The sequence below is a fragment of the Phascolarctos cinereus genome, unplaced genomic scaffold (genome assembly GCF_003287225.1).
Source record: "Phascolarctos cinereus isolate Bilbo 61053 unplaced genomic scaffold, phaCin_HiC Scaffold_3;HRSCAF=262, whole genome shotgun sequence".
NCBI lineage: Eukaryota > Metazoa > Chordata > Mammalia > Diprotodontia > Phascolarctidae > Phascolarctos > Phascolarctos cinereus.
In genome coordinates this window covers 55,287,124-55,315,104 of record NW_027555736.1, presented here as the reverse complement: position 1 = coordinate 55,315,104, position 27,981 = coordinate 55,287,124, and the positions used below count along the sequence as shown (strand labels likewise).

Genomic DNA, 27,981 nt, shown 5'->3' with positions numbered 1-27,981 from the left:
ATCAATGTCAAAAAAGTGTGAAGAGATGATAAATCACTATGACTAACCAATGTGCATGTGCCAGGCATCGTGCTAAATACTGAGGACACAAAGAGAGGAAAAAACAGTCCCTGCCCTCAATGAGCCAATAGTCTAATGGGGGGGGGGGAACGACATGAAAACAACCATGTACAAATAAGAGAGAGGGGGGAAAGGGAGAAGAGGGGAGAGGGAAAGAGAGAGAGAAATAAGGAAGGAGAGAAGGGAGGGGAAGGGAGGAGAGGGGAGGGGAAGGGAGGGGAAGGGAGGAGAGGGGAGGGGAGGAGAGGAGAGGGGAGGGGAGGAGAGGAGAGCACAGGAGAGGACAGGAGAGCACAGGAGAGGACAGGAGAGCACAGGAGAGGAGAGGACAACAGAGAACAGGAGAGAGAGAGAAAGAGAGAGGAGAGAGAGAGAGGGAGGAAAGGAGAGGAGAGGAAAGGAGAACAGAGGAGAAGAGAGGAGAGGAGAGAGAGAGAAGGGGGGAGAAGGGGGAGAGGAGAATTGTACATAATCTCGGAGAAAAAGCAATAGCATTAAGGGGAACTGAAAAAGACATCTTGTATAAGGTGCGTTTTCAATTATAACTTGAAGGAAGTTAGAAAGTAGAGACAAGGAGGGAGAGAATTCCAGGCATGGAGAATAACCAGTGAAAATGTCCAGAAATTGTCAAGCCTTGTGGGAGTAAGAGCAACAATGCCATTGTAAACGGATCATAAAGCTAAAAAAACAAAACCAAAAACAAAACAAACAAACAAAAAAAAAACCAACCCACATCTCTATGTTCAAACTACATCTATTATTTTATTTAAGCACTCTAGTATGACTTGTAAACAACAAACAAAAAAGATAACACAAATTCCCCCAAATCTACCTTGGAAAACTCAGTTATATAGCTTCTTTCTCCTTAAAGGTCTTTCAGACATAGAGATCCAACCTTCTGTTGTAACATCTACCCAAAGATTGCAATTCTGCCCAGTGGACCAGCAAAGAAAATGCCTATTCTCTCTTCCATAAGACAGCTATTCCCATATTTAAAGATAGCAATCATGAACCCCTGAAGTTTTCTCTTCTCCAGGATATTCACTCATGGTTCTTTTGACTGCTCCTCACAGAATATAGTCTCAGATCCTTTACCCCTTCTGATGTCCTCCCATTCCCCCTTTCGATGCATTCAAGTTAGCCCCATTAAAAATATGTCAGATGTAGCCTGCCTAGTGCAGAGTACCGATCTCTTCCTATTTCTATTAAGGCCTCCTAAAACTATTCATTTTTAGTGTCTATTGGCTCATGTTAAGATTGTGTTCACCTAAAACTCCTATATCTTTTCTTTCCCCACAAGAACAGCTGTTAAAACCAGATTCCCCATTCCTATTCTTCTATACAGATTTTTTTTAAAGGACAAAGAAACAAAATACAGCAGTACATTTATCTCAGTTAAATTGGATAACAAGTGAGCTGCCACATAGACACAAGCCAGTAAAATGTCCCTTGTTGATGAGGTGATGGAAGAGCACCAGTAATAAACACGAGAGGCATTGAGGTCTGTGTCTGGAGCCCAGCCACTGTGATGGGTCCTTCCTGCCTGAGATAGGTTGGATTTCATGAGTCACGGGGTGGGATGCCGCTGTGTGATCACAGGATGATGGATTTAGCTCAAAGGGGCCTTATAGGTCAACTGGCCCAAGTCTTTCATTTTATAGACGAGGAAAAGGAAGGTAATAAGTAGGGATATCCCGGAGCCAACTCAGACCTGATCATGAGAATTGATTGTTAAATGTTCAGTGTGAGCAAACACTACAAATAAGAGCTCGATTTATTATTTTGATGATTGTCCAAGTTTAAGAAAATGATGAATATGTTAACAAAGTAGATTCAGATTAAAAGTGTGGCATGGGGGTATGTATATATGTGTGTGTGCATACACATGTGCACGTGTGTGTATATATACATATATGTACACACATATATTGCAGGGAGCCTGTTGTTAAAAGTTACCAGGATATTCCTGGTCCAAGACTACACAACTAGTATGCCTGAAGGACAGAATTTGAACCCAGGTCCTCTGCCTTCTATGCCAGCTCTCTTTCTACTATGCCACAGTGCCTCAGAGAGAAGGCAATTGTACTCGGGCAAAGTTTCAGCATTTCTTCTAAGATCCAAAAGAGCTCTGACTCCATCTGGGTCATGTGACATGATGAAGCAGATCATGTGACAAAACAGATCTATATTAACATGATTTGATCGCATTGTACACGCACTCTACTACATCTTTAATTCATTTGAACTGAGTCCGCTTTCTATCTAGTCAGTTGCATTGCAGTAAATTCAATATCCCTCAATCTGTAATGTATATTTCATTGGATTCAATACGTGACATTCTGTTATGTTTTATTTAGTTTCGTATACTTCGGAATCAATCGTTTTATGTGTCCCATTCCACTCAGCACAATGTATCCATTGTTGGGACTTGTTTATTTCAGGATGATTTATATCTCTTTTGCTCTCTGTTGCTTTATGTCTGTCTATACACGATATATCCATTTCTTCATCTGTTCCACGCATGAGGGTCACGTGGTCTGGTACATACTGTACCCCGTTCTGATGTGATTTTTTTTTAAACATCCTATTTCTGGATATATTTACTTCCCTTGACATGTATAATGTGAAATGATCCTAGATTTTTGTGGGCTCTGGGAGTCATTTGGGGCTGACTAATAAAGAGGAAAAAGTAAAACATAACAAAAAAGATTATTAGTATGTATGTGAACCTGAGCTTTTTGGTTATTTGGTATTGGAAAAAGCATCTCCAGCAGAGATTGGGTGCTCTGTGCTCCATGTTCCTTTGAATTTCAGTGTTTCCAAATTTTGTGCTTATATACTATGCTATCTGCTGTAAAGCCTGGAGCATGGCATTGCCAGGCTCTCATTGAGAACTTGCTGACCGAACTGCTGGATGAATAGTGTGTTGTGTGGTTATATTATTTTAGTGGCAGCCACACTCCACAATTCCCATAGTACCTTATATACTTTATCTCATTTTAGCTTCATGACTACCTTGTCAGGAAAGTAGTGCATGTGTGTATATGTTTATGAATAGATAGATAGATAGATAGATAGATAGATAGATAGATAGATAAGTATAGATAGACAGACAGACAGACAGATAGATAGACAGACAGACAGACAGACAGACAGACAGATAGATAGATAGATAGATAGATAGATAGATAGATAGATAGATAGATGGATGGATAGATAGATAGATAGATAGATATCACTGGTCAGCCAAGTAGTGCAGTGGATAGAGTGCTAGACCTGGAGTCAGAAGGACTTATCTTCTTGAGTTCAAATCTGGCCTCAGAAACTTACTAGCTGTGTGACCCTGGGCAAGTCACTTAATCCTGTTTGCCTCAGTTTCCTCATCTGTAAAATGAGCTAGAGAAGGAAATGGCAAGCCACTCCAGTATCTTTACCAAGAAAATCCCAAATGGGGTCACAGAAAGTCTGGTACCACTGAAAACAACTGAACAACAACACCATGTACCAGTCACTGTGCTAAGTGCTAAAGATACAAAGAAAGCCAAAAACACAGCTCCCTGCCCTAAAGGAACTCACATTCAAATGGGGAAGATAACATGCAAACAATTATGTACATATGAGATATATACAGTATAAACAGAAGGAGACCTCACAAGGAAGGCACTAGTTTTAGGTGAGCAGTAAGGCTGTGGACAGAAGAGGCAGAGGATCCCAGATGTGAGAAGCAGTGTAAATAAAGGCACATTGTCATGGAAGAGCAAAGTGTGGGCAAGTGGCAAGGACTGGACCTGCATGGCTGGCAGTTCGAGTTTGTGTTAATCATGCTAAAAAAAATTAGGATCAGATTAAGGAGGGCCCCAAATGTCAAGCTAAGAAGTTTGGACTATAACCTACAGTTAATAAGGTTATGGGGAGTCATCAAAGGTTTGGAAAGCACACCACATTACAAAACATGTCATGCCTTTCTAAAATAAAATGAGACTGAAATAATTTTATAGATACCTTTAAGACATGGTGAGATGGGATTCAGCACTGGTATGTGCTAATAAAAAAGCATAACTTATTAAAAAGAAACATTTAATAGAAGGGGATGGAAGGAAGCAGCCCACTGTATAGAAATCCATGAACTTCAAGATGGAAGCTTATTGGAGAAGATTTAGGGGAAAATAACTGGAGAGACAAGCAGATATGACATTGTTATGGGAATATTCAACAGCCCACCCATGCACATGGAGAAAACAGATGACATTTTCTTAATAGGGAACACAAAAGTAGCATAGTTACAAGGTACAGTATTAATTAAGGACTTTGATTATCTAGATTTTTTTTGTCTCATTTTTGTGAAAAATGCAGTACATGATAAAATTTTGGCTTGCTACTGTAGTAGCCTACTTTTTCCAGTCTCCTGTCTTCTCCAATCCATCCACTAGATAGCTACAATATTTATATGCTTAAATTACAATTTATATTTAAATTATATTCATAATTCATATTTAAAGTAAAAATAATATTTATAATTTAAATTTATGTTAACATCTATATTTAAATCATATTTAGATTTTTTATTTAAATTAACTATACAAATAAAATGAAGGAAAGGAAGAGGCATTTCCAACAACATGCAGCTTAAACTATTACCAACAATCTTTTAACTGCTGGATCAGATGGTTTCTCTGCAACTTCATCAGCTCCCATGAATTTAATTGTCACCTTAATGTAGATGAGTCCCAGATCCATATATCCAGCCTCAGTCTCTCCCCTGAGCTTCAGTACCACATTAATCCCCTATTGAGTATTTCAAGCTAGATGTCCCAGACATATCTCAAACTCAACATGGCCAGAACAGAATGGCTTATCTTCCCCCTCCCAAACCCAGTTCTTCTAATGTGGCCTATTTTTTTCAAAAACAACACCTTCCTTCCATTCTCTCAGGTATACAACCTCACTGTTACCTTCAATTTCTTCAATTTCTTACCTTTACACTACAAATCTTGCCATTTCTACTTCGACAGTATCCCCCTCACCTAACCCTTTCTCTCCCTACCACTTTAGTTTTGGCCTTACTTATGTTTCACCTAAGTGACTTCAACAGCATCCTAACTGATCTCCCTGTTTCAAGTTCTACACTAATTTATTCTATCCTATACACTGTTGCCCAGCTTTTCCTTAAGGGCAGATCTGGCCACGCTACTCTGAAAATCACTCCATGGCAATGGCTTCCTATTCCCTGTTGCCTCCAGGATCAAACACAACCTCTTATGTTTAGCTTTTTAAAGCCTTTCACAACCTGGCCCCGACCATCTATCCAGTCTCATTGGACATCCACCTCCTTCTATCTATGATTCTGCCAGACTGGCCTTGTCCATATTCCTCTTCATGTAAAATTCTCCATCTTCTGTCTCAGTCCATTTGTACTGGACTAAGAATGTGAGGGGATGGTGGCTTATTAGGACTTGGAGAAGCCCAAATCCCTCAAAAGTACCCCAACAAAGTGATAAAAATGCATGAGAAGGACAAATAAAAAAAAAAGAATTAACCATAAACTTGTCTACCCAGCCCAAGGCCGCACAGATACTACCAGAATCCTATGGAAGTACAAGGTGGAAATAAGTTAGGGTGTGGAAGGCAGAGGATAAACATCTATATCCCATAGCAAGAAACAGGAGGACCTGAGTTCAAATCTGGCCTCAGACACTTGACACTTACTAGCTGTGTGACCTTGGGCAAGTCACTTAACCCCAATTGCCTCACCAAAAAAAAAAATCCAGGGCCTGGTCTGAGGCACCAAATTCAGGATCAAGGAGGGCCTATCTACATCATCACAAAGTATGAGAGCAGAGTTCAACCTAAACATGACACTTACTAGCTGTGTGACCTTGGGCAAGTCACTTAACCCCAATTGCCTCACCAAAAAAAAAAATCCAGGGCCTGGTCTGAGGCACCAAATTCAGGATCAAGGAGGGCCTATCTACATCATCACAAAGTATGAGAGCAGAGTTCAACCTAAACATAAGCCTCCAATTGAGAAACTAGATTGGGAGGTATAAGTAAACAGAAGAAAACACTAACAATAATGAAGAAACCCCTTGAAATGAGAGGAGTCCAAGGAGGTAAACGCAAAAGAAGATAGTCATTTTCTAACAAGTCCAAATAGAATTTCTGAGAAAAGAGTGTCCTGGCCACAATAACTACATGGGTACCTGGGTAGGGAAAATATTAGGGAGCACAAAATAGCAAGGATTATTAATATCTTAAAACACGTAGCAGTGAATCTTATTCAAAAACTTACCTCCCTGAAAATTAAAATGAGCCAAACAAAATAACTCTATGAGGCAACAAGAAATATTAAAACAAAAGCAAATAAATAAACAAGAAAGATTTAAGAAAACAGAAGAAAATATAATACATATGTTATCCAAAATAACAGACCTACTAAAAATATCAAGGACAGATAATGTAAGAATCATTGAGCTACCTCAAAATCATGACCAAAAAATGAATAAACAAAAACTTGAATACAATGGTTCAAGAAACCATAAATGAACATTGTTCAAAGCTCTCAAAACAAAAGAACAAAGTGAAAACTAGAAGTCTACCAGTTCCACACTGAAAGAAATTCCAAAACACAAACTCATGGGAATGTCATAGTCAACAAAGCTTCAAGGTAAAGAAAAACTACTGCAAGTTGTCAAAAATAAAGAGTTCAAGTACTGAAGAGTCATAGGATCATACAGAGACTTAGTAGCTCCCACTTAAAAGAGAGAACAGCTTGGAATATGGCATTTCCAAAGGCTTACAACCAAAAATAACCTATCCCACAAAACTGTGTATCATCTTGCAAGAGACAAACTGGTCTTTAATGAAATAGAGGATTTCCAAGCATTTCTGATAAAAAGGCAGAAATTGAGTAGACATTTGAAATGGAAGCACAAGAGACAAGAGGAACATACAATATATTTGATCAGCTGGAGGAAACCAAACGAGAGTGAATTGTTTTCCTACTAATAGGTAAAGAATAAACAAGTGTCTATCAAAACCCAATATCTTTAAGAGCTATAGAGAAAGTTAAATTTTTAAAAAATCACAAGGCCTAGAGATGATTTTGTCCTGTTTGATGGTCTTAGGAGAAGGAAATGAGAGGGATAGGGTACTATATTAGGGAGGGAAAGAGTAAGAAGGGAGGAGAACTCATTTTCTCACATTCTAAAGGTAAATTGTGCAAAAAATATACAAATATTGAGAATGGGGAGGGAATGGGCATTGCACAAACCTCTCTTTAACCTTGACCAGACAAAAGAAGGTCGAACAAACATAAACAGTCACATTCACACACACACACACACACACACACACACACACACGCAAGATGTAGTATAGAAATATATTAAACTCAATCATGAAATATATGAGGATAGGGAGAGGGAAAGTTTAAGAGAGAGGACAGATGAAGAAATAGATAAAAGAAAAGAAAACTTGAACATTAGAGAAAAGATTGTGAAGGAGAAGGAAAGAAGGAAGGAAGACAGAGAGGAGGGAGGGAAGAAGAGAAGGAGGAGGGAAGAGGGAGGGAAGGAGAGAGGAAAAGAAGGAAGGAGTAAAGACCTATAATCTAGGTAGGTCAAGAATAAGAGAAGAGGGGGAAAGAATGGAAACAGATTCCATCATTCTTGATGGCAAGTGGTAAGCAAACTCCTCTTCCCACTACCTTATTCTTTTTCATAAGGAGTAGGATGAAGGCAAAGAGAGGAAAATGGAGGCAAATACAAAATTATAACTATGAACTTGAATAGGATGAACTCCCTCCACCCCAAACGGAATAGATTAGAAAGCAGAATTCAACAGCATGGGTTTTTTGCACTTACTCTAACCTATGTTCATTCCTGAAATGCACTCTTTCCTCACCTCAACTCATAGAATCCTTTTCTTCCTTTAAGATTCTGTTCAATCACTACCTTCTGCATAAAACAGATCCTGATACCCCTACCTGCTATGATACACTCCCCTCCCCAACTAACATGCATTTCCATGTATTTGTATTTATGTTCTTTATATTTATTCTCTGTGTGCATATATGTGTGTGTGTGTATATATACATATGTATATGTATATAAACATATGTGCATGTGTGTACATATACACACATAGAATCATATGTGTGTGTGTACATAGACACATATATTTTTTTGTGTGTGTGTGTGTGTGTGTGTATATATACACACACACACACATCCTTTTGGTAAAATCTTCTGGAATGTTGCTCGCTCACATGATCAATTTAGAGAAGCTAATGTGACAGTGCAAGAAGCTCTCCATTTCCATATTTAATAGAAATGTTCAGTGCAGGGAAGGGTAAATGACAACATGTGAGTCATGTTATACTGACTTCCCGAATCCATACTGGATCCTCCCAGTAAAATGTGAGCTCCTTGCAAACAGGAAGAGTGTTGTATTTGTCTTTTTGCCCCTAGGACCCAGCACCATGCTGCTTGCAGAGGATGCACTAAAATGTTTATTGAATTGAATAAAATGGAATTCAGGTGTGTCACGAATCTCTAAGACCAGCGTCAAGAAGCTGAAATGGAGAAGGATCTGAGGACTGGAGGATGAGTCAGTCAGGGAAGCTTCCTTAGGCATATCCAGAGCAATGATAGCATCAAAAGCAACTAACCCAGGGAACTAAGAGTCTCCCTGTTGGTAAAGAAAGAACCTTAAGAGAAGATGAGGAGCTGGGGAACTTGGTTCTTGTACTTTCACTTTCTCTACTGAGGATGAAGTTCAAATTGGAAAGAGTGAGGAAAGTACCACAAGGAGGGGGGTGGGGGGATGTGGCTGAGATGGGCACAAAGAAAGCCAGGGAACATCAAGGCATCAAATTTCCTTCCAAGTACTTAAAGAAAACTGTACAGATGAGATCATGGAAGTATTGTCAGTAATCTTTGAGAAGTCATAGAAAATAGGACTAGAGGAAAGACCACAATTCAGTTATTCCAGTTCACTCTTTTGTGTTTTTAGGGAAATTCCACAAAACAAATATTAGTAAGGTTGGCACGTGGGCATCTGCGTGGCTCAGTGAATAGAAGGCCTGGAGTCAGGAAGACTCATCTTCCTGAGTTCAAATCCAGCCTCAGATACTTACCAGCTGTGTGACCCTGGACAAGTCACTTAACCCCATCTGCCTCTGTTCCTCATCTGTATAATGAGCTGGAGAAGGAAATGACAAATCACTCCAGTATCTTTGCCAAGAAAACCCCAAATGGGGTCACAAAGAGTCAGACATGATGGAAGTGACTGAACAAAAAAAAAAAAGGTTGGCATTAATCCCTAGTAAAATTCCAGAAAGGAATAAACAGACAGTTTGTGAGCACTTAAATAAAGAAAGTAGTGATTCCTAGGAGCCAACATGAGTACACTAAGAACCAGTTATATGAGAGTAGCCACATTGATGCATGCACAGGCACAGGGCAGCTATTGGTGCAGTGGGGAGAGCATGGGGCCTGGAGTCAAGAAGACCCAAGTTCACATCTGACCTCAGACACTTAGAAGCTATGTGACCTTATTATGTTCCCTACGCTCTGTCTCAGTTTTCTCTTGTAAAATGAGGATAATAATAGCCCCTACCTTCCAGTATTGTCGTGAGGATCAGATGAAATAATAATTGTAAAGTACTTAGCACATAGTAGGTGCTATATAAATGTCAGCTGTTGCTGTGGTTATGTGTGTATAAAATGGTTGCTCATTTTTTAGATCATGTGAATTACAAAGAGTGAGCATATCTTGATTTTAACCATTTCATTGAATCAATAAATATTTAAGCTCAGGTGTAGGGCCAGATACACATTTTAGATAAGACACAATCAGTGCCTTCAATAGAACTTATAATCTAGTACCTCTATTAGGGTACTAGCAATGATACCTATGCAAATTACTACAAAATAATATTTGATAAAGACATAAGAGAAGTACAAAGTACTAAAAACACAGAAAGGCCCAAGGTGGGCAAAAACAATTACCATCTTAGGGCATCAGGGAAGGGATTTTGAGAGACATGGTATCCGAGTTTGGTTTTCAGGGATGGCTAGAAATTCAACAATTTGAGCTATGGGGAAAATCAGAAAAGTGAGAAACTTCAGGATGTGTATCCAGGAGGACAAGCAGTTCGATCCCCTACACACATAAAAGTAGAAGGTATGTAGAGGGAAGTAACAGAAGGCATGATGGGGAGGGTGGCGACAGACTGGAGAGAGTATGTTGAATGCCGGCAAGGAGAGTCTGTGTAGACATCAAATCGTTTTTAATGCAGTGGTGACATGACCAGACTTGGGCAGCTTGAAGGCTAGGGGACATGTTAAGCCTGAAAGAGTCCAGGTATGTATAAATGAAGACCTCTACTGGGGGGTGGCAGTGAAGAGGATGGATACGAGATGGATGGGATGGGGAAGGTGAAGGATTAAAAGACAGCTCCAAAGTTTTGAACATGGAAAATTGACAGGGACACTGCAAGAAATCATTAAGACAGAAGGAAAAGCTGGTATTGCTTGGATCTGTTGAATGTCAGGTTTAAGAGAACTTATCCAAAGAGAAACACCCTGTAGGCAATTACATGTGTACTGCTGAAGCTGGGAGAGCAGTCAAGGTCAGAAACAGACTCGAGGATCAACTGCATAAAATTATAATAATAACAACAGCTAGCATTTCTATAGCTCTTCAAGGATTGCAAAGGGCTTTAAAATATCTCATTTGAGCTTCACAACAAGCCTGGGAGATGGGTGTTATTATTATTATCCCCATATTACAGATGAAGAAATCTAGGCGGACATGCCCAGTGTCATCATATAACTAGTAAGTGTCTGGGGATGGATTTGAACTCAGGTTTTCCTTACTCCAGGTCTAGTTCTCCACCCGCTCAACGGTGGTTGAAACAGGGGATTAAATGAGATTGTCAACGAAAAAGAATTTAGAGAGAGAACAAAAAAGGACCAAGTAAAAAATCTTGGGGAATACCCACCCATCATCAAAGATTAGGAACAGGATGATAAACCAACAAAAGAGGTAAAGAAGGAATAGTTAGGAAGTGAGAATGAGAACTACCCTTGAGAACTGGGAAACATTCTTGGAATATGAATCACTAGAGCCCAACACAGTGCCTGGTATACAGTAGGCAATATACAGTAAAATCTTGTTGACTATCAACTGGGCTAAGAGACTATATCATCTGGTCATGTTCCTACTGCATTAAAAACTGTGTGATGAAAACTCTTATGATATTCTTGTAAAAAACATAAAGAAACATAACACCATTGGGTGTTTTCACATTCCCAGCAAAGGTCCAGAGTATTAACCTGTTAATTAATCAGCTAATTAATTAACCTGGGGGAAAGTCTCTGGAGGTATCTCAAAACACTCTTGTCCTTTTCAACAATATGGTCAATGGTTTCGATGAAGACAGAAAAGGCTTCTTTTGTTTGTTTTTTTCTAAATATGAATGCAGAGCTGGGAGGGAAAACAATTGTGTCAGGAGGAAAACTCACCAGACAATTGGCCAATATCATCGAAAGGAAGGAGAGGTGACAGGAGAGGAGGCAAATGTAAAGTCCTGCAAGTGGGTTCAAAAACTTAATTGTATAACAATGAGGGTAGAGCCGACCTCACTTGCCAGTAATTTCCACCTTAAAAAAATGTGATGGTTTCAGTCGAGAGTAAGCCCCACAGGAGTATGTAGTGTGGCACAGCTGCTAAAAATCAGCTGATTGAATCTTGGAGATTCTATTGAGAACAATGAGAGTAGCACAACATTTAAATCAAAGGATGAAAAAGCTCTATTGCCCTCCTTGCTGGTTAGACTACAGCTGGATGGAGCCTTGTTTTCAATTCTGTGCGGCATATTTTAAAGTACAAAACAGGTCTGCTTCCAGAGGAGGGCAAACAGAATAGTGAGGAGTTGAGAAACCATGCCATATGAGGAACAGTAAAAGGAGAGGGGGATGTTTAGTCTGGAAAAGAGAAGAGTACAGGGGAACATGATCTCGGTCTTGAAATATTTAAAGGTCTGTCATGTGGAAGAGGGAATTGATTTATTTTATATTGCTTCATAGGATGGAAGTTTCCAGCAAACAGGTTTGTTATAAATCTAAAGAGAAACTTTCTAACAAATACAGATGTCTCAACAATGGAATAAGTTGCTTGTTTTTTTTTTCCCCAAAAGTAGTGAGCTGCCCATCACTAGGAAGATTTAAGCAATACTGGATGGCCTTCTTCCAGGAATGTTGCTGAAGGGATTTGTTTATGGGGGTAAGATGACCTCTGAGGTCCCATCCAACTCAAAAATTCTAACATGGTTGGTGACTCCAAGAGACATTTTGTGATGAGGTCGCTTTCAAAAACCTCTCCAGGAAGACAAACCCAGGGGAAATTCAAGTCATTTGCAGAAGGAGGAAATTCGCTGCTTTTACAAGGGCTCATACATTATAGCCATTCTAATATTAGCAGCAATTAAAGGCCTGTTTTGTGCTCGGGGGATATCAAATTGAGCGTAGGCATGCCACTGCTGCCCAAAGAGGCCATTTCAAGGAAGGCAGAAATCTCTAATACCTCTCCACACTGAAGATGGCGAGGGCTGCTCCAGTTGCCAAATCCGATACACAAAACATTTAATTTATAACAGTTAGAACCTGGCCCCTGACCAAACCCAAAGAACTACGTCTTATTTCACTTGCTCTTGAATATGTCTCTTTCAGAGATAAATGACTCTGCTCTTTGCCAGTTCTCTCCTCTGTTTGGTGTTTTTGTTTAGCCGGGTCCATGACGAGCCAAAGAGTTGATGCATCTGCTTGAATGTGTAATTTACCTCTTTGGTCAACTTTGCTGGGGTTTTTTTCCTTGACAATATTATGTCAAACAATCCCATCACAACTGGCTCTGATCTCTTTGTTGTGAGCTAATAAATTAAAGAGTATTTATTATCTGCAATCCTTTTTTCCCTTTTAATGGTGACACATTTGTGGTGAATTACAGGGCAGCTTTATAAACTAGGCTCTGGGCCAGTATCAGCCCCAGCGTCCATGTGAACGCTCCCTCTCCCGGTTGGCCTCCCAGTCTGGTGGTAAATCAAGGCAGCTGTCACGGCACACTAAGTCAGTGTGCGTCATTGGGGAGAGCAGGAAGCATTGGGGGTATAATTCTGTCCATCAAACTAATATGTTATATCAGTAGCTTTGTAATCTTCTGCCATAAGTTATGGGAAGTGACACCTAAGAATTCACTTTGAAAGCAACTCAGTCTTCAGACTTTAAGCCAAAACAGACCCAATCTCTGCAGCCAGAGTTCCCTCTGTTTATACGAATGGATTTGTAGTGGTAGGGAACTGGGTCCCCATCAATGCTGTAGGATTTTACACATTCCACCCGAGCCAGGGCTCTGTTTACAATGCTCACAGCAGAATTTGTAAACTTTTTAACATGATTTCTGTCCTTCTTTTTTACCCTTGCTTTAACCTCCAGTAGCAGGATAGATAAATATACTCCTTGAATGTTATCATGACAGAGTGAACCTCTGACAGATAGGAATGAATGGGCGACCTATTTCCCTCGTCCATACTCCTTCAACCTTTGCTTTGACAAATGTGGGAAACAGCTCCCTAGGACAGAAGATGAATACACACATCAAGATGATAGAAATGTCAGCTTTTGTTGTTGTTGTTGTTTGTCTATTTGTTTGCTAACTGCTCACATGTTCGTGAAGGAAGGAAAGGCAATTAACCTTAAACAGACAGCAACATTTCTGGGCTCAGACACTGGGCTCACGTTGAGCATCCTCTCAAAAAGACCTGTTATTTTCCACAATGGGCTGGGGTTCCTCACACATCCCCCTCCTCAATCCCCTCTTTCTTTTGTGGGCCAATGAGAATGGCCCTTTGGGAAAGATTAAATATGTCTGTGAGCTGCCATCAAATGTGAAAGAAATCTACAAAGACTCTTCAAAGGAGCTCGTCCTCCCCCAGGCACGAAACTAAATATGCACATTACAGAAATTTGAAAAATGCCTGCCTTGCCATCCCCAAAACCCCTCTGATTGATGAGAGGGAGAGTTTACTATGATAATTCTACTCTGATGGGTCCCAGGCATAAATCCTGCAAAGTTGGTGCTCTCCTTTGACAACGGTCCATGGTCTCTGGTTAGGAACAGGAAACAGGTCTCTATTTTTCACTCTCAGAGCTCTTTCAGGTGCAGAGAAAAAGGCAACACGGTAAAAAACAAATCCTGATCTGAAGAGAAAGCTAAATGCAAAGTCTCTTTAATGCTCATTCACCAGAAAGAATGTCCAGTAGGGGAAGGAATCACTTCAGTTCTACCTAGGAAGCCTTAAACATGAGCCCTCAAAAGGAGATATGAGCACTACTCAGGACCAGGAAATTGCCATTTCCTTCCCTTTGGAGCATTCCAAGTTTCCAAATTTGTGCTAATATTTTACTTCAAGGTTGGCCTAGAAACTGCCTTTCATATTTCATGGGATACCATGCTTAAAAATACAGAGGTATCTTCCATAGGTATAGGCAGTGGAACCTCAATTAGCACGAGACTGATTTGCCAGACACCAATGATAACTGGAACGTTCTAGTTTGCTCTCTGATTTCAGAAAAAAAAAATCTAAATGAAATCAAAACAAGCTTATGACAAGGATTTACTAGCATAGTGGTCAAAAACATTAATACTAATCCTGTAGAAGATCCCCTAGCACATATTTATCTCAATGTCCTATACACTCAATTCAACAAATATTTATAAAGTGCCTACTATGGAGAACGCTATGGTGGATCAACGTTATCACCCATGTGGGTATTGCCTCCAATAATCTTCCATGTCTGCACTTCCTGTTTTACTCTTAAATATGCCCTCATAGAAGTTTTCCACAAGGAGTATGGCAAAAATAGTGGGGGCCTTCATCATTTTTTTCCTGACTTGACAAGAGAGGGAAGGGAAAAGTATTTACTGAGCACCTACTCCGTACCAGGCACTGTGCTAAGTGTTTTATAAACATTGTCTCACTTGATCCTCACAACAACCTTGGGAGGTAAGTGCTATTGTTATCCCCATTTCACAAATGGGGAAACTGAGGTAGATAGCAGTTAAGTGATTTGCTCAAGGTTACACAGCTAGGAAATATCAGAAGTAGAATCTGAACTCAAGTCTTCCTTACTCCAGGCCTGGTACTCTATCCATTGTGCCATCCACCAAGCTCATCATTTGTGGCCCTTTCCTCTTGGACCATGACCAGTCCATCTTTTCTTCTGGACACACATTTCTCTGATGGCATCATTTATACCCCTTCTTTTACATAATCCCTCATTACTAGTATGTTGCAGCCTGCTCATACTAACTAAATCATGGAGTTGTGTGAATACACTCATAAGAAATTTATATTTCTTAAATAGAAAAAGAGGGGGAAAAAAAACTCCAGGAAGTCATCCAGCATGTTGGGTAGAGCCCAAAACGGACTTAAGCACAATAGACCATGCTAGGTACTGGGATTACAAAGATAAAAGAAGAAATCGTCCCTCCCCTTGAAAAGATTAAAATCTAGGAGGGGGACACAAGCCAAATACATGAGTACTAGAAGTTATTTTTAAAAAAAATGCATAGGAGGGATCCAAATAGAGATGAAAGATTCCAGGAAGCAGAGAAGGTAAAGAACACATCTGGCTTGAAGAACAGGGGTTTGGAGGTAGGGATAGACCAGGAAAGGCTTCACAGAAAAGACAGCATTTGAGCTGAGCCTTGAAAAGTTTTCAACATGTAAAGCTAGAGGGATTGGGAGGCAGGATAGGCTGTTAGAGAGATTGTGTACAAAGACAGGGAAGCAAGAAAGGCCAGGAAGACAAGATCAGGGAATTGCAAAGAGTCCAGTTTCCTGGAATGCAGAATGCACAAGTAGAGATAGTATGAGATAAGAGAGGAAAGGCCTATTGAGGGCCTTAAGTGTCAAGCTAATGAGTCTGCATTTCTTCAATAATGAAGAAGGTGCTATCTTAAACATCTACATTGCTATAAAATGACAAATCATGTTCACAATGCTGACCCTAAGGCACTATAAGATACTTAATCATCAGAGAAACATTTAACTATGTTCTCCCTAAGTAGTGATGTGGACAAAAACTTAAAATAACTTTTTTTTTCATGAGTAAGAGGTAGATCAAACAGAGCTTTTTGGTTGCCTCTCATTTATCCATAAAAGTAAGTCTACCAGAACCCCTATTTTCCAAGCACTCCCATTAATCAAAGCTTAATCGCATTTAGAAACTGCATGTTTTACTCCAAATTTTAACTGGCAAAGCAGTTTGATTGTTTAATTAATCCCAGCCACACATCTACAAAGGGAACCTTTTAGAGGAAGACTTTCATTTCCTTGGTCAGCTGGTGATGCCAAACTCCACCAGCCAGTCAGGGTGACTTTCTTCCCAGCAGTCTGCTTGACATGAATATAGAAGCAAGTTCCTCTATGGGCCTGCATCAAGGCCACCCAGAAACAGCCATCAGGAAAAGGAGGCCACTAATTTTAACAACACAGGACCCAGATTCTTAGTGTTATTCCAGGCAGAAAATGCCTAATGAAATCAATCAAAAAGAATTCCATTTGATGGGAGAGAGACCTGTTTTCAAGGATTTTTTTTTAACATCTCAGCAGAAACTAAAAAACTTAACCCCTTCCCCCTGCCCCAAACAAAAGAGGCCTGAATATGTGGAGATGGCCTGTTTCTAATATTAATGTTGTAATTAGTTCATTAGGATTTCAAGACAAGGGCTTTGTCTTGGGCCACAGAAGTATAGTCCTTTTTTCTGGTGTTCATTTCATTTATTCATCCATTCAACTAAGTTAAGTGCCTTCTGGGTGTAAGATACTGTGGTAGATAGGCACTTGGAGAAATACAAAGGTTGGGTGAGCTATAATCCTTGTTCTCACACAGCTTACCATCTATACCACGAACAAAATCATAAATGTGATATCTGATTATCATATGTGATCAATTAAACAGAAAAAAACCCCCAACAAATTTCTGTTCTAATCTAAATGATAAGGTCATTACTTAAGGTAAGGTAGAAAATTGAGATAAAATTCATGCAAGAGGTCACATTTGAAGTGGCTTATAAAGAAGGGGTATCAGTATTTAACAGGCAAAAGAGAAAAGGGAAGACATTCCAGAATAGCCTTAATTAAAAATTCTTACTTTTAGGGGAATTGGCATGAAATGTACCCTTGCTTCCTCAAAGAGGAACTCAACTGGATGAGGCTGTCCCTAAGCACCATCTGGTAATGTCTTCTTTTAACTAATTATCACATATATAGATACAATAATTAGTAAATGTATATATAGTGTATATATATACTACATATGTGAATACATATATATATAGAGATACATACCATGAAAAAAAATACATGCCATATGGGCATATATACCACTTATGTATGTGTGTGTGTGTGTGTGTGTGTGTGTGTGTTATATATATATATATATATATAATCTATCTATACATCTTAGTTTTTACTATATACACTAATTAGTATATATTTAATTATATATTTCTATTTAGTATATATTTAATTATATGTTTATAATTAGTATATGTAAATATAGTTGAACATAGCACTTAACAATTTTATACACACACACACACACACACACACACACACACACACACAAATCTTGAGAGAATATAAATGTTGTCATCATCCTCTAAAGTTATCACCTTAAGGCAAAGGCCCACTTAGGCCTCCATAGTCACAACTCTGTATTCCAGGAAACAATGGCAGCCAGGGTATGCAGGATGGGAGTAGAGCCCATATCTGAGGGGGACGGAGTTGTCCAGCTGGAATAGAGGGAGGAGATATGAGATAAGACTTGAAAAGGAAGGTAATTCCAGGTTGTTGAGGGCTAGAATGTTAATCAAAGGAGTTTGAATTTGCAAAGGCCAATAGGGAGGGAACCACTGAAGATTTGTGTGCCAAAGATATGCGAACAGACTGAAACAAAAGATTATTTTGGTAATGACTTGAAAGAGGGGACAGAAGAGAAGAGCTGTTAAGGGACAAGGATGACAGCCCAGGTTAATAAGGGGGCAGTGATGCTACCACTACCAACCAACATTTATATAATGCTTTAAGGTTTGCAAAGTGCTTTAAATATAGGATCTCATATGATCCTTCCAACAATCCTGCAAGGTAAGTGTTATTATTATCCCCATTTCACAGATGAGGAAACTGAGGTGGAGAGAGGTTAAGTAATCTGCTCAGAGCCACAAAGATAACAGTCATAAGAAGCACCAGGCCTCTTTTCACTATACTACCTTGGCACAGGTTAAAGGGGATAGAGGGAAGAGATATGTGGGGAGCAGAATTAAAAGGACCTAGTAAATGATTAAAAGTGGAAGCTAAGAGGGGAAAGTTAAATATAACCCCAGTCCTATAGATACGATTTATGATTATACCCATTTTATGGAGGAGTAAACTACTAGCTAGGAAGTTCCACTGCCTGGGCCCAGACTTGGCTAAATGAGTCACTGGGGGAAAAAATCAGAAGAGAATGCAACCTCATCATAAAGATAGAGAGTAATTTATGAGTATTTTTTTTTCTGTAAAGTTTTAAAAACTGCCTCCCTAGATTTTTTAGGGAAAAGAATCTGACCAACAATATCCCTCCCACCACCAATAAAAGGATGCCCTGCTTTATAAACGCTCATAAATTTCAAGGAAGAAAAAGGAATCTGACGTTCTGTTGGGAGGTCTAAGAAACAGTTCTTCTCACTCCCTGAAGTGTTGGTGCCAGACAGCATTTTCCCATTAACTTTTGATAATATAAGCATGATCTTTCTTTTTTTTTCTTTCCTTTTTTTTTTCCATGGAGTGATTGTGAGGTATGTGGTATGCATGAGATAGTATATTATGGCTAGCGTCATCTTGAAAACTATCGGCACCTCTGCATATGTTCCCTGTCCAGAGACACACACACTCTTCTCATCTCCTGGGGGAGGAAGGGAGCGCTCTCCAGTTGGGCTCTTCAAGGGAGATTCAACCGACAGGGGGGGTAAAATCGATAGGCAACTCTCCTAATGCCAGTGAAGGTTCCCCCTGCAAACCTCCAAGTCAACCACGCTGAGCATCCACTTAATAACACCTTGAACAGTTGCCTGACACCCAAGGAATACATCAGCTTCTTATAGTACCTGTTGTAAAGCTGAAGGGGAAGGATTCAGTCACCTGTAACCAGACAGGAAGAGAAAGCATTTGGGGAGTGAAACGGTCTCTTCTGTCCTAACCAGGAAATTATTCTGCAGTGGGTGGAAGCCTCTTAAAGTACTTCACGACCTGGTTCTAGCCTATTTTTCAGGATTTGTTACACATTATTCTAGCTCATAGATTCTTTTCCAACCAAATAGCCTATCTGTTGTTCTACATACATGAAGTTCCATTTCCCCCCACTGTTTGCACAGGTTTTACCTCATGCCTTATATATCCTCTTTCATGTGTACTATTTCAGAATCCTTAGCTCCACTCAAGGGAGTGCTCAGTCACCATCTCTTACCCTAGGCCTCTATTTATCTCCCAAGTTAATATTCCCATCCCTCCACATTTCCATGTGTGTGTGTGTGTGTGTGTGTGTGTGTGTGTGTATGTGTGTGTATATGTTATACATGTGTGCGTGCGTGTCTACGCATGTGTGTATATATGTATGTTATATATATACACACATATATATTTATTATTTTGTTTTTTATTTCTATACTTTTCTATTCTTTTAAAAAAAATTTTAGTGGCAGCTAGATGAAACAGTGGATAGAGCACTGGCCCTGAAGTCAGGAGGACCAGAGTTCAAATCCGGCCTCAGACCAAACACTTAACATGTACTAGCTATGTGACCTTGGGCAAGTCACTTAACCCCAATTGCCTCACTAAAAAAAAAAAATTATATTTATCTACATGCTGCTAAGCCATAGAAGAATGTAAGCTTCCTGAGAATACTGATTTCATTTTTGTCATTACATCCTTAGTGACTGGTATATAGTGGATGCCCAATAAATACATATTGATTTAATATGAAAGAGTCCCAAGAGCTAGAAATTGCATCTTTTGCGTTTAGGGGCACCAAGGCTCCAAAAAATTGATGGTTGGGTCTTCTCAACATGTCTCCAGGCCTGAAGTTGGAGGTGTAGAATTTGCCCAGCCTCCTTTGGGAGGAGTAATTACAATGGGTCACAATATCTTTGAGAAGAAAAGCTAATCTAATCTTGGACCACAAATTTACCCCAAGGGAGAATTTCTTCCTCTGCATTCACTGCCATGTGAGCCCAAGGAACAGGGACACATACTGGGTCCATTTTCACTTTCCCCAATTCTAGTAAATATTTGGCAAATACAATACTCCCAGAAGAACCAATCCTTTCAACCTCTTGGCAAAGATCTAGATGAGTGTTTTTCCCCCTATCATGTCAGTTAAAATAGAAATATTTTGTAATCACCCTTCCTAAATTATTTTATTTTATTTTTAAATAAGCTCAATTTAGTAACATTTGTCTCAACCATATGGGTCTGGAATGTTACAAAATTTGTTCACAGGTGCATGACTAATGTAGTATAGACTAGCAGGGCAAGAGGCTGGAAGAAAGTTAATAGGGTCCAAGAGAATTCAAGTGCATGATAAGTAACAATGTCAGGAAAATCTGGCTGGGAAAAGGGTATGGGGCTGGGGGAAGGGGGAACAGACAGATTGTTTTGGGGATGATTATTGTGTAGCTGATCTAATATGTCTTGAAAGAATAGTGGAAAAGGAAACAGATCATATGTGAAGGTCATTGTTAGGAAGTGTTTCTGTAGACAAGACAGTTCAGTTGTAAAAAAAAAAAGCACTTAAAGACTTTGAGTACATTAGTATTTTGTATCAAACACCACTAATTTGGATTTCCATGTTGACAGTTGTAGCTGGAGTCTGACATGCTCATAGCTGTTAGCTCCCACCCAAAAGGCAACCTCCAACTCAGAGAAGAACTCATTCTTCCCACCCCTTCCAACACACACACACACACACACACACACACACACACACACACACACACTCCTGCTCCTCTTTCTTCTCCTTTCCTTCAAAAGATGGTAGATTGTAAAGAAGACTGGCTATGGATTCAGAGAACCTACATTCAAATTCCACCTTGGATACTCATTGCCTGTGTGACCTTGGACAAGTATCTTAACCAACTTAGGGCTGGGTTCTTTCACCTGTAAAATAAGGGAATGGGAATATATGGCTTCTAAGGTCCCTTCTACCTTGAAAACCATGATCTCATGAACTTCAATAGCTAGGTGGTTGAGTTAGTCCACTGGGAGACATCCTACACACGGACCATAGTCATAGTAAAGAAGACCATGGGTCTAGTCTAGTGCTCTCCCATTTTATAAGTGAAGAAACTGAGAACCTGAAGGAAGGTGATTTGCCTAAGCTCACACATGTAATAAGCAGCAGAGCTAAGATTTGAACCCAGGCCCCCTATCTTTAAATCCAATGCTCTTTCCACTGTACCATTTGCTTCCCAAAGCCAGATCCAGAATTGAATAAGAAGAGAATGACATTTGGGAAATTTTATGGTGCTTTTCTCCATCCCAATTTATTCTCCAGCTTGGTGAGGCACACATACATACACACACACACACACACACACACACACACACACACACACACACACAAATATCCTCATCTTAAAGGAGAGAAAACACTGCTTGCCCATTGAGTGCATTGTTCTGGGAATCAAAAGACCTAAACAATACAGGTACCGAGGTGAGGTCGGGAGAAGAAGAAATATAGATAGATTGATTGATAGACAGACAGATGCTCTCTATACAAGTTTCCTTCTGAACAAAAGGACTGATAACAACTGACACATGGTGCTTTAAGGTTTGCAAAAGCATGTTACAGACATTATTCCATTAGAACCTCATAGCAACCCTATGGATTAGACACTAGAAGTATTCTCCACATTTTACAGAGGGGAAACTGATGGTCAAAGTGGTTAAGTGACTGGCTGGTGATTACACAGTTAGGAAATTCTGGAGAATGAATTCAAATCCAGGTCTCTATTTTCTAAAGTATTTTCTAGGCCCAAAGAAGTCTGTTATACTCAGTTGTTTTCTTACTTGATGGGTGGCCAAACGCCACAGCTGTATACACATGTGTTTAAAGTCTATATCACAATCATGGACTGCATCCTAAGTCAACTGAAGGCGTACAATATTGTGAAAGAATGAGGAGCACAATATTATCAACACAAGCAGAAATAAATCACGGTCTTCAGGCTTTTCCCTCGGCCCATTTTTTTTAAAGTCGAAAACTCTTCACACACACACGTGTACATATAACAATCTAAATATACAATCCCTCTATATTTCCACAGATATAAAATTATACACATATATGTATATGTGTATGTAGGTGTGTGTATGTAATATATATATATATATATATATATATATATATATATATATATATATATATATGAGACAATTGTTGACCCTTTAGCCTAGCTTGTACACAAACACTAAGATTTAGGAAGAACAAACATCACTATGACCTCCTGTGACTGAATTCAAAGAACTAAAGAGGTCTAGGAATAAATAGTGTTTGTGTTGGCTTATTTCTGAGCCATAAATCCAGGGACAGCCCCTCTGTCCTCCACCCCCACAGATTTAAATCTTCCAAAGATACTCCCAGTGGCCCCAAACAACAACAGAACAGATGAGCTTCTTGGACTTTCCTACAGAATTAGTATCATACACACCATTGCCCCACACTTAGCTTTTATCATTTTTCCTGAGCGCCTGGGCCCAAGCTCTTCAGTTCTTCCTCCCTGTCTTGCTACAGTGATCTTCCTCTTGCTATGTTTTCCCACTGGGCTAGCAGAGTAGGCTGTCACCTGTATGATGCACTTCAATGGATCTGTGGTTCCACAGGATTTGGACTTAGAAAAGAGTTTAAATCACTGTCCAGATCAATGATGTCGTTTTGTAGATATTGTTGTTGTTCAGTCATGTCAGTCCCAGTTGACTCTTTGTGACCCCATTTCGGGTTTTCTTGGCAGAGACACTGGAGTGGTTTGCCATTTCCTTCTCCAGTCATTTTACAGATGAGGAAACTGAGGCAAACAGGGTTAAGTGATTTGCCCAGGGTCACACAGTCAGTAAGAGTCTGAGGACAGATTTGAACTCAGGAAGATGAGTCTTCCTGACTCTACACTCAGTGTTCTATACAGCTGAGGAAACTGAAACCCAGAGAAATTAAGACTTTCCCAGTCATACAACTAGTGAGAGTCAAAGATGTAGGTTTTGAACTCAAGTACTTTGACTCCAAATTCAGTACTTTACCCATAATACCATATTGCCTTCTGTGATTACAGGGAGACTTTTAAAATATGATATTTTGGGGGATACCATGCTGTGGGAGCATCTTGGGGGGGGATGAGGCAAAAGATGTCCCTCAGATAGGAGGAAGAGCCTAGGTTCCAACCTGCAACATTTCTTCTTCTTCCATTGGTGTATGAGATATCATGATTAATGATACATTTGTTTTGTGTTAAATATAGACCTCTCCCTTCAGTCTCCTCAGGGCCATGTCTTTCATCAAGCCTTCCAAGAGTACACCAGGCCTCAACGCTCCAATCCCCTTCTGAGAACTTACTTCTTTTCCATCCATTTGGTAATGAATCCTTCATTGCCTTAGTCTATCTCTTGTACTGTTATCAAAATTACCACTTCCTTGAAGGGCAAAGACTAGCCATACCTTGGTTATAGCTCCACAGTCCTACCATTTAGTCATCAATTAACATTTAAGTGACATTAAAAATGAAGGCAGCTTGTGGCAGCTAGGTGGCTCAGTGGATAGAGCACCAGACCTGAAGTCAGGAGTTCAAATCTGGCCTCAGAAAACACTTGACACTTACTAGCTGTGTGACCTTGGGCAAGTCACTTAACCCCAATTGCCAAAAAAAAAAAATGGAGGCAGATTGATAGCTCTTTGGATAGAGCACTGAGACTGCAGTCAGGAAGATCCAAGCTCAAATCCGGCCTCAGACACTAACCAGGTGTATGACCCTGGGCAAGTGACTTATCTTCTGTTTGCCTTCATCTACTAGAGAAGGAAATGGCAAACCACTCCAGTAGCCTTGCCAGGAAAACCCCATGGACAGTATTGGCATGCTATGGTCCATGGGGTCATGAAGAGTTGGACATGACTGAACAACAATGACTACGACATTAAAAATGGGGAGGGAGAAGGGAGGCCAGGAAATTGAAATAAAAATGACTCTGGAGTGATCCAGCTCAATGTCTTGGACAGAATATTAGACTTTGGATCAGGAAACCTGGATTTGAATGCTGGCTTCATGACTATCAGCAAATCATGATTTCTCTGAGTTTCAGTTTCTTCATCTAAAAATTGGGACAGAAAATGAACTGTTCTATTGACTTCACAGACTTGTTGTGAAGATTATAAATATTCAAGCACTGTAAGCATTATCATCATAATTTTCATCGTCATCATCACCATCATCTTTCTTGTCATCATTTTGTCAGACAACAGCTCAGGGAGGCTAGAGGTAGCAGTATCAGTCTAAAAGAATGCTATAATAGGGGAAGAAACCATTGACCTTCTGACTGTGCCCAGTAGCACCACTTTCATCCTGACCTCCCTGGCTCTGAAGCCACTGCTGTAATCTCCATTTCTTGTGTCCTACTTTGCCCCCATTGAATATGGTCACGCGGATACCTTCAGCTTCACCCAGAATAGTCTTTGTTTTACTCTCTGGGACTATTCCCTCTTTTCTCCAGGAGGTTCTTTCTCTTCCAACCTCTTGATTATCCTTTTTCCCCCTAGCATTTCTGGCCTCTGTAAGAAGAGAAAATTAAAATTTTCTGGGATCTTCACATGCCTTTAGGATAGGGCAAGACTGTTCAAGAAAAATCTCACCTACTTCATAGTTTTGGCAAAGGTTGACCCAACTTCAGTCTGGCTTTCCCATTCTCTTCTCCTTGCCATCTTGTCTCATTCTCTCCCCCAGTGTGGGCAGGACCATTCACTCATTTTAAAGAGGAAGACAGATTTAGCACTGGGGCTCCAGAACCTTCAATGAACTTGCAGACTCAACCTCTATATGGTACCCATTTTAAGCTGCCTGTTTTTTCTTCCTGCTTTTCCACTGGGGCTTATCTGCAATCGGGTCTTCTAATAAACTGCTCCCTGATTTTCTAACAGATCCAGAACACCAAGCCAGAGGAACCAATGACCAATCCAGTGTGCTGCTGTCTATGTTTTCATATTCTCTCGTTCTCATCAATACTGTATGAAGTATAAGAAAAAAATGCAGTTTCTCAGTTACAAACTATTCCTTTGAATGCAAACACTGGTGATGTTCCTGTTCCACATCCTCACCATAGACTCAGTGGGAGTGTTTTTGATAGATGTGATTGGTTATAACCTTGTGTGCTTGATGTCAAAGAATTAAAGAGGTCCAGTAACGATTGCCATTTGTGTTGGCTTATTTTTTCAGTCCCCATCAAAATGTACACTTCATCTCTCTAGAGCGTATGTGTACTGTTCTTCCTTGATGGTTAAAAATGTGTCTCATCCCTCCTTATGGGAAGACAATAGGCATCAGCTGGGCCAACCACAGCAGCTCCAATATGGATATCAGCTGTAGACAGCTTTGTTCAATGAACTATCATTTTTTTTATTTTTAATATCTACACGGCCGTTTGCCCAGCTGCTTTAAAAACACCAGCTGTGTGCCAGGCTTTCTCCTCTGATCTGCGGGTGTGAAGGAAGAGCAGCTGAGGAAGTGTCCCATCCTTCAGGGAAGGCTGTTGCTTTGTACACATTTGTGCCAGGCAAGCAGATGAACCAGAATTAAGATCAAGTTAATGGGAGAGCTCTCTGGGGAGGAAAAGACCCAGGAACAATTGGTCCCTTTGCTCCTTTCCCTTTCTCTGGTCCTGCTTCACAAACCACCCATTGGTCGCTTTAAGCCGTATGTCTCGTAGGCATCTCCAACTCAACAGATCCAAATCCAGGATCATTCTCTCTCCCCTCAAAGCCCATGGCACTATTAAAACCTCGTTATTACTACTGAGGGTGCCATCATCCTTTTGCTTGAGACCTTGGTGTCATCCCCAAGGCTTTGGTTTCTCTCACCCTATATATCCGATCTGCGGTCAAATCCTGTGCTCTCTTTCTCCATATCCCCCAGATGCCTCCCTCTCTTTTCACACAGCCACCAACCGAGTCCAGGACCTTCTCACTTCTCACTTCAAGACTCTTGCAACGGCCTCCTAACCGGTCTCACTGACGCAAGTCATGGGGAGAGTTGTTTTCAGTTGTGTCTGACATGACCCCATTTTACAGTTTTCTTGGTAAAGATACTGGAGCGGTTTGACATTTCTTTCTCCAGCTCATTTTACAGATGAGGAAACTGAGGCAAACAGGGTGATACGACTTGCACAGAGTCACACAGCTAGTAAGTGTCTGAGGCTGGTTTTGCAGTCAGGAAGATGAGTCTTCCTGACTCCAGGCCCAGCGCTCTAGCCACTGCACCATCTAGCTGCCCATGGGAGACACCCCATTCCAATGAATACATCTACCCCAGAGACTTTCCTAAAGTAACAATCTGACTACATCCACTATTCAATAAACTCCAATGACTCCTTATCACCTACCTCCTCTGTTAAGATTTTGAAGATTTTTACAACCTGGTCCCTTTCTAGCCTTCCATTCTTCTCCAATATTATTTCTTTCCACTCTACATGGTGCAGTTATCCTGGCACACTTGTTTCTCACAGATACATTCCATCCCTCATCATCTCCATGTCTTTGTACTGCTCACTATCCTCCATGCCTACTGTGATCCCTCTCCTCACTTCTGCCTCTTAGAATTCCTGGTTTCCTTCAAGATTCAAAAAAAAAAAAGGAAAGGAAAGGAAAGGAAAAAGAAAAAGAAATTTACATGATAACTTTGTTGTATATTTAAAAGGAATAGCAAGTTGTACAAAGCAGATTTGCAGTTTCATATGCAATCATCTTTTTTATTTTACTATATTATGGACATGCTTGTTTTATTCCGTAAATTAAAAATAAAATAAATTTAAAAAAAAAGATTCAACAAAAAAACAAAGTTCTAAAGGAGTCCTTTCCCAGTCCCTCCAGGTACTAGTGTCTTCCCATTTCTAAGTCTGACTTAGACCCCATTGGTATGTATCTTTTTTTATACCTATTTATATACCTGTCACATTCCCCATTAGAATGTAAAGTCCTTGAGGGTTGGGACTGTTATTGTATTTTCTTTATACCCCTGCTTCAGCACAGTGCCTGGTACTACCAAGCATTTAATAAATGCTGGTTAATTGATTGATTGTCAAAAAAAAAACACAAAACATGGAATCCTCATTATAGATGTAGCAGCTAACTTCCAGTATAGCTTTATCTCATAGATCAGGGGTCAGCAAATTAACGCCATGACAGCCAAATCTGGTCCAAGGCCTTAGACTAAGAATGTATTTTTTACATTTTTAAATACAATAAAACTTTATTTAAAAATTTAAAAAAATATATTCTTAGCTCAAGGACCCTACAAAAGCAGGCAGGCAAGGCTGGATTCTGGAATCAGCCCTTGGGCCAGCAGTTTGCTGACCCCTGTCATACATCACAGATTTAGCACTAGAAGGGCCCTTAGTGACCATCTATTCTAATCCCTTCATTTACAGATGAGGAAACTGAGGCCCAAAGAGGTGAGAAAACATTTACCCAGGGTCACCCAGACAGGAAATAGCTGAGCTGGAAACTGAACCTGAATATTCTGATCTATAAGTGCAGCACTTTTTCATCTATTATATCTGCCTTG

The 27,981-nt window shown here is 40.0% G+C and overlaps 1 protein-coding gene across 1 annotated transcript in view; it reads right to left on the bottom strand.

Moving 5' to 3' along the window:
* The window catches only part of LRMDA (leucine rich melanocyte differentiation associated), a 1,318,218-nt gene that overhangs the window by 314,451 nt on the left and 975,786 nt on the right, over positions 1 to 27,981 (bottom strand). The window lies entirely within an intron of this gene.